Consider the following 9,970-nt stretch of genomic DNA (forward strand, 5'->3'; position numbering starts at 1 on the left):
AACCATCCTTTGTAACGGTGTAAAAGCTGTCTCCCTGCAACTTCACCCTTGAGCTGGGTAGCACTTAAAACAGAAAGGTATCGAGAGGTGCTAGCTTATAAGCTCAAGTGAGCTGTAGTGTAGGTTAATGCTGTCACAGTGGCACCAAATTCCCCATAATTCTGCCCAACGCCATTGTGGACGTGCCACACGGATTGAAGGTCGTCCACCTCCTCTTGCACACATTTCACCCCTTATATTGGCCCCTTTGCTATAGGGGTCTGCACCGCGAAATCCAGCACGCGAATCACGTTGTTCTCTTATGGGTGGCCGAGGAAAACATCTCAGAAACGTCAGCACGAAAAGCCCTCAGGAGTTGTCATAAAGGGTACCAATGCAACAACCCCTTCCCTCAGGGGGTTGACAACCACACAATGCGCGGTCGAAAACGACAGCTCGCAGTTCGGTGAGCAATAGTACGATGTTCTTGTCGACGTTTGACACTGCTGACGAACCCGAAAGTTTGAAACATACTCTAAGGACATCGTGGGGCTGCAACTCCACTGAATGTTATCTGATGGCTTTGGTGTGTAGAGAGACCGCAATGTTTTGCTCTAATATGGAGACTGGAACCACTAGGGGCGATTCAAAATCATTCGACGACACTGAACGTGATATTAAGCAGCAAAGGATGTTTATGCTTTTCCAGCCAGCCTGTTTCTCGTCCTCCTGTGGTGTGATCACAGAGGTATGCATCACTCACATGTGCGTGAATAAAAGGCGAAAAGTTCCTCAAAGAACCCCAGTCTGGCAGCACTCTTGGTTTCACATACACACATTTGTCAAGCATGTTAAAAATGTACCTATCATGACTTCGACATCCATTCAGCTGAGTGGTACCTCTCAGCTTCTCTAGCCCCTGAGGGCAGGCAACCCCCCTCCCACCTAAGGTGTGTCTCATTTAGAATCACTCAGTTCATCGAAATATTTGTGGACTAAAGTACATAGAGATATGAAGTGCAACGACCACAAAGGCTCAGTTACAAGTAAAGCAAACGGCAGGTCACGATTTACTGTTAGTCACTATGAAACTGCAATTTGCATACGAAAGAGTTAGCATACGAAACACTTCTATGGAATTTACTTGATTACTGCTCAAGATAGGGAGCTCTAAATGATAGGGGATACCCACTGTATACAGAGAAGTCTACAGCGATCCGTGCAAAGCTTAGTTAATTAGCAAGAGCTTGTAACAGAAATGTTAAGAATCTTTACTGGCAGACACTTTAAGAAAGACGCAATATATTTCACGACAACGTTTTTAGAAAACTTCAAGAATAGTCTTTCGAAGCAGAAACTGCGAATACTTTCCTATGTATTTATGCCATAAAGATTTTGCAGGTACAGTTAGGCAAGACACATCATGCACTTAGGCGTACAGCAGTCGTTCTTCCCACGTTTCTTGTATGAATGAAACGGGAAATAATCTTAACATGCGATAAAGTAGAAACACCCTCTGCTACCCGTCTTACATTGGCTCCCAAACTATAGTCAAATCGTTGTAAAGGATGAAAGCTACCACTGGAATGAAACGAGTAATACCAATAACAATCGGCCTCTAAGCTTAAGAACAGCTCATTAGTTCTGCTGCCAACGTCCCTGCCAGACAATCTGTTCAACTTGTAACAAACCAACATTAATAGTGGCCTTGCTCTTCGTGACTGCACTCATGGCAAACGCCATTTCATATGACTATTAAAATGAAAATTGTTCTGCTTGATTATTTGACCATTCATTATCCTATATGACATTTAATTGATAAGAAAGCTTCTTGGTGAAAAGTACTGCTATTCCTGAAGACACTTAGCCAGATTTGCTTCCATCAGAATATAATTCAACAGAGTAGTACTTTCTCCCTTTTGAGTTATTCTTCAGAAGTCGGCGGGATGTGGTCAGTTTCTGTAGTCTATAATCTGTCTGGCGTCTTTAGATTTGACTAGGTCATACCAGTTCGCTATTCTCGTATTTTAATAGTTATGGGAATGGTGCCTGCTGAAACACGCAGTGTTTCGTTGCATACTGCCCTGAAAGCATTCGCTATCTTTACATTGATTAATCCTGGTGTTCTATTAATTTTATGCGGTTGTATTGATGCTCTAGTGCTTTTGTATATACCGGCGAGTGTATTATAATATAGGTAATATCACTCCTTTAAAAGTACTTCGTAGTGCTTCAGTATGCAGAGCCAAGTTGAGTCTAGCTGATCTTGAGAGAGTGTTAACTGAATTCGTACATCTAGAGTTTGGTCAATAACGAATTTCATCTACTCCAGAGATCTTATTCATAAAAATCAATACAGTTTCACTCAACAAAAAGGAACGTCTGACGCTTTAATGGCAGTCAAAAAATTTGTTGATAGCAGTCACCCAACCAAAATGCGTGTAATCATCGTCAGTCTTGATGTACAAGGACGCAGCTTGGTGGCCTAGTATTTTATAAGTTCTGGGAATCTGTACAACTTGACACACAGCTACATTAGTCACAGAACTGCAACGTTAACTGCCAACAGCCTTCCAAATGTGAGGATAGCGAGAAAACAATGTCTATGCGGTTTATGGAATGTTTTATAGAAATAACCTTTTCCTGCGGCTTCGCCCGATATGCATTCGACAGCTGTACACATCTATTGCTTCCTTTTCTCTGTGTCCTACTTTTCCTTAGACTGTCCCTCTTTCCTCCCCATCCTCCCACCTCTGTCTGCCTGTCTCTTCTATCTATTGGTCCATTCCCTCTCTCCCTCCATCCCTCCTCTATCTGTCCACCTCCTCTTGTTCCTGTTCTCTGCCTCCTCTATCCCCCTGTCCTCATCATGTTTGTCCCATCTCGTTTGCACCTTTTTTGATGTCCATCCCCCTCACCCATCTGTGTCTTCCTTTGTACTTCCCTATGTTCATTTCCAGCGTCTCTGGCCTTCCCTTACCTCCCCCCCCCCCCCCGCTTCTAGTCACCCATCTCTCTGACTATCACCGCCTCTCCCCTTTCCCTGTTCATCTCCTCTTCCCGTCTATCTTCTCCTGACACCACCACTCTCTCTCTGTCCATGCCCTTCTGTCGGGGTCAGGGATTTTCTGTGCCTCGTGATGACTGGGTGTTGCGTGATATCCTTAGGTTAATTAGGTTTAAGTAGTTCTAAGTTCTAGGGGACTGATGACCATAGATGTTAAGTCCCATAGTGCTCAGAGCCATTTGAAACATGTCCTTCTGTCCTCTATCCCTATTCATGTGCTCCATCTGTCCATTTCCTATGTCCCCATCTCTGCCTGTATCCTCCTTCCCTCCCTCTTTGTCTTTCCCCTCCTGCCCCTTCCCTCTGTCCATCCCCTCTTCTATCCACTTCAACCAATCCCCAGCAGTCCTGGATCTACGATATTTCCGAACTGGGGCAAAAACTTGATTGTGGTGTTTGAGTCAGGACGTCCAAAATTTTAAAAAATTGAATTTTCAGAGATATATTCATTTTGTAGCCTACATCTTTCTGTAGAGTTTGTCGTATAAAACATATACGTTTGAGAAAATGTAAGACATGTTATTTGGTATTAAGTGTGCCAAAGAGCAGTGCCACACATCTTCTCACAGCATTTTTCTATCGCATGTCACTATATTTCGCTCAGTGGGATTCAAGCGTTTATGTTTTGTAATGGTTCAAATGGTTCAAAAAATGGCTCTGAGCGCTATGGGACTTAACATCTGTGGTCATCAGTCCCCTAGAACTTAGAACTACTTAAACCTAACTAACCTAAGGACATCACACACATCCATGCCCAAGGCAGGATTCGAACCTGCGACCGTAGCAGTCGCGCGATTCCGGACTGAGCGCCTTAACCGCGAGACCACCGCGGCCGGCTATGTTTTGTAATGGGAGCCACCAAATCTATATTCAGGACAGTGTAAATTAGAATGTTCTGTGGTGCCTCTCCTGCTCCCAGTCGGCCAGTTTGACATCCTACCATCTTAAAAAGAAGCAACTAATACTGGGTGGGATTATTTGTGACTGGGAGAATAAGTCTTCAGAAAATTTGCCCTCTTTATTGCCTATTAGCTAATAACTTTCTCTTTTGTGTGACATAAAATAAATATAGGGAACATAAAACCAGTAAAGACAAGAGGCAAGCAAGACAGTACACATTTCTTCAATCCTTAGGTCCTGCCGTTCTTTTTCTCTCTAATCTTGCTACAGCTCTCAAGGAGCGCTTTCCTTTCTGAGAAAGCTTACCTCATGTAAGTTTGTCAAACGTTTTCCTATATGTAAAATCAAAATGTCATTGCCCAATACTGAAAAACCTGTTAATACGAATAGTACTCAAGACTGGTATGGTTTCTCGATTTGATTGCGTCTGTTTTGTCACTATCTGCTAGATAAAACGAAATAGGTCCTTTTAATATTGCAGAAATTATAACACATGTCAAATAAGCCAGGCAGTCTTGGCACAAATGGTCAAATTTATATACATTTACATAAATAACATGACGAACATTATTCACGAAGTATCATTATGAAATGCCTATTACACCTACCACAAGCAAAAAATTTTATGTTAGGAAATAGTTTCACATTTCATTCATACACTCTCATGCATGGGATCGAAAAGTAGTACAGAATTTTTATATGAATTTGGAATCGTCATATTCCTCTACGGAATTTGTGTAATGTCCCTGTTTCTTCTCCTTCCTCTTTCTAACACACTATCTTGTCATTACTAATTCTGTAAGTATTCCTGCCGTTGTCAAAACTTATTTTCCTGTTAACTTCACTAGCCCTTCCAGAATCACAGCTTCAGTTATCCTGCGTTTAATCTCCGCAGTTAGGCGTTATTAGGTGTTCGTACAACGCGTTTTCCGCGCTATTCCGAGAATAGAATTTCAAGTGGTTGCTAACTGGGGAGTGCACAACTAGTTGTGTAGGATCTGGCAAAAATTTTCTGTCAAAGATATGTAATCTACACTACCTTTTATTCTTATCTGTCGTTTATTTCCACTCTAGTAGTTTGAAACAATGGACTTCGCTAATAATTATAAAGAACACTGATCATATGTACATACAATCAACCACGCAAACAAGCAGCAATTGGAATTCACCCATTTGAGTTTATTTAGCTCAGCTTGTATAGGCCTGTCCCTTTTCGACTGCAGGAAAGTTTTTTATTTCTAAACACAATGGGGATTGCCCTGGGAGAAACAAATTACACGTTGCATGCATTCAAAAATAAGCTCATGATTCGTTCAGAAATCAACTTACAATGTGTTAAGAATGTTCAAAAACAACAGGCATGCGATTCAAAGTCATATGAATACTTGGTACACCAATGTGCACTGGATTCAAGGCGCTTTGTGAAACAAGGTTTTCCCTTCAAGAATATGAATTTGGCGCCCCATGAAATTACCACCTGTGGCAGATACCCTGCTTTGCCTCCTCCCCCTGCCCCCCCCCCCCCCCCCCCCCGCCTTAGATCTGGATCTGCTCCTCTGCTACAACCATCCACAGGTGTTGCCCCTGCAAAACAAGTCGACAAGGAAGGCAAGAACCATCCCTGCTACTCCCACAACATGCCTGTTATGCTGGGCAACCTGAATATCAGTGATTTGAAACTGTGTTTGCTTATGGTGTCTAGGCTACCTTGCAGTGTGTGTCAAAAAGACACATTGATACTACTCCAATACACATGCATGTTGTGCAGGGGCTGTAAAGACCAGTTCTTCTGCCTGAGGTGTAGGCTGCCCTGTGGTGCATGTCGATACTACTACAGCACAACACACCAGCTGTGCAGGGCAGCCTAAATGTCAAGGGCTGTAAAACGGTTTTTGTTCATATTTCCACTCTTTTGGGAGTTAGGAGATTCTAACCCCTACAGTGGGTCAACATTATCCCACCTACTCACAGCATGGTCAACTAGTGATAACTTCAAATGTTTGAAAAAAATATGTCATCTCTATATGTAGAAAATGACGGTGTGCTTTACAAAGAAAAATATTTCCAGTTGTTACGAACAATATAAAAAGGCAAGTTACAAGAAATTTTCAAGAAAAATACTTTATTTCAAGCTGAAGAAAAGTCCAGAACACTAACATACTTGGATGGAAAGAAACGGTATGATCATTCTCAAAGTTTATAGACGCATGTGACATGTATTTTATTATGAAAACATGGAAAATATTTCGAGATGACAAATAAAATTGTTTCGGCTGTGTTGTGGAAAATGAATTTTGTGTTCTGTTAGACCTTATAGAAACTTTCTTCTAAGAAGTTATTAACAAAATAGTAAAATTAAGTTTGGTAATTTTTGACACATCATTTGTGTATCATATCTTCTATGAGCACGATATGTTTAGGAGAGACTCAATGTGTGAAAGCATGTGAGGTCTGGTATTCCATCATTATGAGTTTTGTTTCGATGGCGTGGCTTAAAAGGATCGAGAACATCCCTTATCTCCCAAAAAGGTTATATATGCAACTGTTACAGATTCTTCATCACTGTACTCATCACCAAAACATCGATATACACTGTACAAAAGTAAGTGTAGACCCTTTCAGGCCACCATTTCCCTTGGAACCGTGCTAAATATACATATTTGTTCGTATGGTTTTGCAAAACCAAGTTCCATCCAGATAAACCAAAGGCCTATTGTCCTTGATATGTATTAAAGTCGTAGTACGTAAAAATGAAGATTTCGACTCGGCTGTAACTTTTTGTTAAGATTTTAGATATTACATATTTAGTCTAAAATCTTAGCAAAAAGACACTGCCGCTTCGAGGGCTACATTTTTGCGAACTATGCCTTTATTCGAGGACAACAGGCCTTTGGTTAGGTTAGTTACAATGCTCTATAATTTACATCTGGTCACGCCATACACCAGTAAAACGTCGACTAGCAACTATGTAAAGAACGTTGATCTTCATTATCACTCATAAGCATCAGTAAAGCTGAACGAGGTTCAAGGAACAAAGCAAAACCAACCACACGAAAACAGCGAATTGTGATGGTCTGACACAGTAACATTTACGTCAGCGGCGAAGCACAGTGAGACGTGTGGAACAGTAAAGGGTTATTATACAAGCTTGAAGTGGTGAAATAGCATGTTAATCGATTTACTTCAAGCCATCTTGAGGTATTGTATTATTATTATTATTTTACAGCGGCCGGCTGATCACTAAATTACAACTGATTACCGTTAGAGTTACTTGAGGAGTAAGTTTGAATCATTATCCAGTGGACTTCACCCCCGGTACTACCTCTGGAGGCGACAAAAAATTCGAGGGTCGGCTGGAGGGAACGCTGGGGTCGTCATTTGACCCTGATGAAGATGACGAGTTGCGGACTTCTCGGTTAATACACCCCCAAAGGTTATTTAAAATGGTAATGTAAGAGGGGAAAGAAAAATAAAGGAGGCGCCCATCTGGCGAAGGGAAACGATAGGACATTCACATGTGTTTAATTTAATAGTGTGCTTCCGCGTGTTCTGTCAAGCCGGTTTTTTCCATTTTATGCATAATATTTCGACGACCAACCTGGCCGTCTTCTTCAGGTGCTGTGAGTTTTCCTTTCATGAATACGGAATCGAGGCAGTTAGTAAACAAAGTAAGAATACTCGCAGAACCTGTTAAGTCTGCTGGACCGGCCTCCAAATATGGTGCATCAAATGGAAACAGCAGCTCGACAGAACACCCGGAAGCTTACGATGAATTAATCACAACGAGAAAACCTGGGAGATCATTTCACACTGAGTTTTCCTGGAGGGTAGTAATGCGAACAAGAGATATGTCACTTCCTGGCAGATTAAAACTGTGTGCCCGACCGAGACTCGAACTCGGGACCTTTGCCTTTCGCGGGCAAGTGCTCTACCATCTGAGCTACCGAAGCACGACTCACGGCCGGTCCTCACAGCTTTACTTTTGCCAGTATCTCGTATCCTACCTTCCAAATTTTACAGAAGCTCTCCTGCAAGGTTCGCAGGATTTGATACAGAACTGGTCGCCCCATTCCCACATATTCAAAAGATAGCAGTACGTGTCAAATACTTCACCAGTTCTCTACATTTCAGTTCTATCTGAAGCACACTTATTTTTTGTGAAGATTTTTTTTCTACACACTTCAGACAGAAACGGCAATCATCTGGGTCTACTAATTTGAAATTTCAGCGATTCCTAATCGACCAGAGGAAATCGAAGACTCTCACTGAATTCCAATGAAATTTTTTGCCTCCGCAAAATAACAGGGCTATCGAGATCTACGTACTCTGAAACGTACATTTCAGTGTAATTCCCAGATGTAATCTCCAGAGTGTGACCACAGATTACGGTAATGCAGGACTGGCGGATTTGGCTCCTCCCCAGGTGGAGCGTACACGTGTGTTACCATTGTTCCAGTTCCCTGAGATGCTCGCCGTTGAGAACGGTCCAGGGGGAGAATTGTGGCCTTGCAAAACGCCGCAGACGTCACGAGTATAACACCACTCCATTGCTATTGGCTTGGAAACTATGATCGGAAGAAAATAGCTGATAAAATCTTAGAAACACTTCACACTCTCCGCCGTTTTGATGCCTTGTGATAAGGGTCTTGTCATGGCTCAAAGTGGGCAGAACGTGTGATGTCTTGGCATTTATTTGTTAAGTCATTCAACAGCCAAGATCGCATAAAATAATTTTTTTAGTTAAGACTAATGCGGTACATAATACCGTAACTGTTTACATATGCTGTCCTATTTACAAGTGCAGTACTGTGTTTGTATGATGCAACAAGCAGCTGTGAGCAATATGTACGTATATGGGCATAGCCTGTTGCACAAAGTGCTTTGTGTTTTTAAATAGTTTAGCAATGACAAACCTTTTATAAGGTGAAATGATAAATAAGTAGACACCCTAGCTGCAAACAGGCGTTGATATACTTCACTGGGGACATGTTGAAAATGTGTGCTCCGACCGGGACTCGAACCCGAGATCTCCTGCTTACATGGCAGACGCTCTATCCATCTGAGCCACCGAGGGCACAGAGAGTAGTGCGTCTGCAGGGACTTAACGCTTGCACGCTCCCCGTGAGATCCACATTCCCAACATGTCCACACCATGGCGTGCAAGGGTTAAGTCCCTGCAGACGCACTACCCTCTGTGCCCTCGGTGGCTCAGATGGATAGAGCGTCTGCCATGTAAGCAGGAGATCCCGGGTTCGAGTCCCGGTCGGGGCACACATTTTCAACATGTCCCCAGTGAAGTATATCAACGCCTGTTTGCAGCTAGGGTGTCTACTTATTTATCATTTCATTTCTAGCAAAGCTGCATGGTCATCCACGGTATGTGTTCTTTCGGGAACAGATACTACCGTCATATATACTTTTATAAGGTGCTATTTTTATCCACTTGACATCTTGTGCTTAAAGTCAGTTTAAAATGAACTTGTTTTACAACAAAAGATTTTAAGGTATGTAAATGTGAAAGTCAATTTCTGGTTTCTATAATAACAAATTAAGACTGTTGTATAAATTGCTACATCTTAAATTATGAGACATATTCCGTTTTTATGCACTTTTTTACAGACCTGAAGACGACAGCGTAGCCTGTTGAAACCGAATGTCATAAATAAAAAAAATGTTTTATGCGGTCTTGGCTGTTGAATGGTTTTTAACAATCAAACAGATCGACCTTCAGCAGTCTTAAGATGAGAAAATTCAGTTGGCATTTGTTTATCAAATGAAGTGGTACAGTGGCGAGACACTGGATTCGTATTCGGAAGGACGGAGGTTCAAATCTCCGTCCGATCATCTAGAAGTAGGTTTCCTGCAGTCTTTTTAAATAGCTTAAGGTGGATTATCGGATGGTTGCTTTGAAAAGGACACGTCCGACTTCTTTCCCAAATCCTTCTGCTCCTTGTGGAATCACCTGATCGTCGAAGGGACGTAGACCGTCATCTTCCTTTCTTCCATTGACATTCATTTGCTTGT

General features: G+C 42.0%; 1 non-coding gene across 1 annotated transcript; it reads left to right on the top strand.

The window, feature by feature from the left end:
- The first annotated feature begins 9,142 nt into the window (after nucleotides 1-9,142).
- Nucleotides 9,143-9,217, top strand: Trnat-ugu (transfer RNA threonine (anticodon UGU)). Its single transcript has one exon. It is a non-coding gene; the product is annotated as a tRNA-Thr (tRNA).
- Nucleotides 9,218-9,970: the final 753 nt, after the last annotated feature.

The sequence above is a fragment of the Schistocerca nitens genome, chromosome 4 (assembly GCF_023898315.1).
Source record: "Schistocerca nitens isolate TAMUIC-IGC-003100 chromosome 4, iqSchNite1.1, whole genome shotgun sequence".
Taxonomy (NCBI): domain Eukaryota; kingdom Metazoa; phylum Arthropoda; class Insecta; order Orthoptera; family Acrididae; genus Schistocerca; species Schistocerca nitens.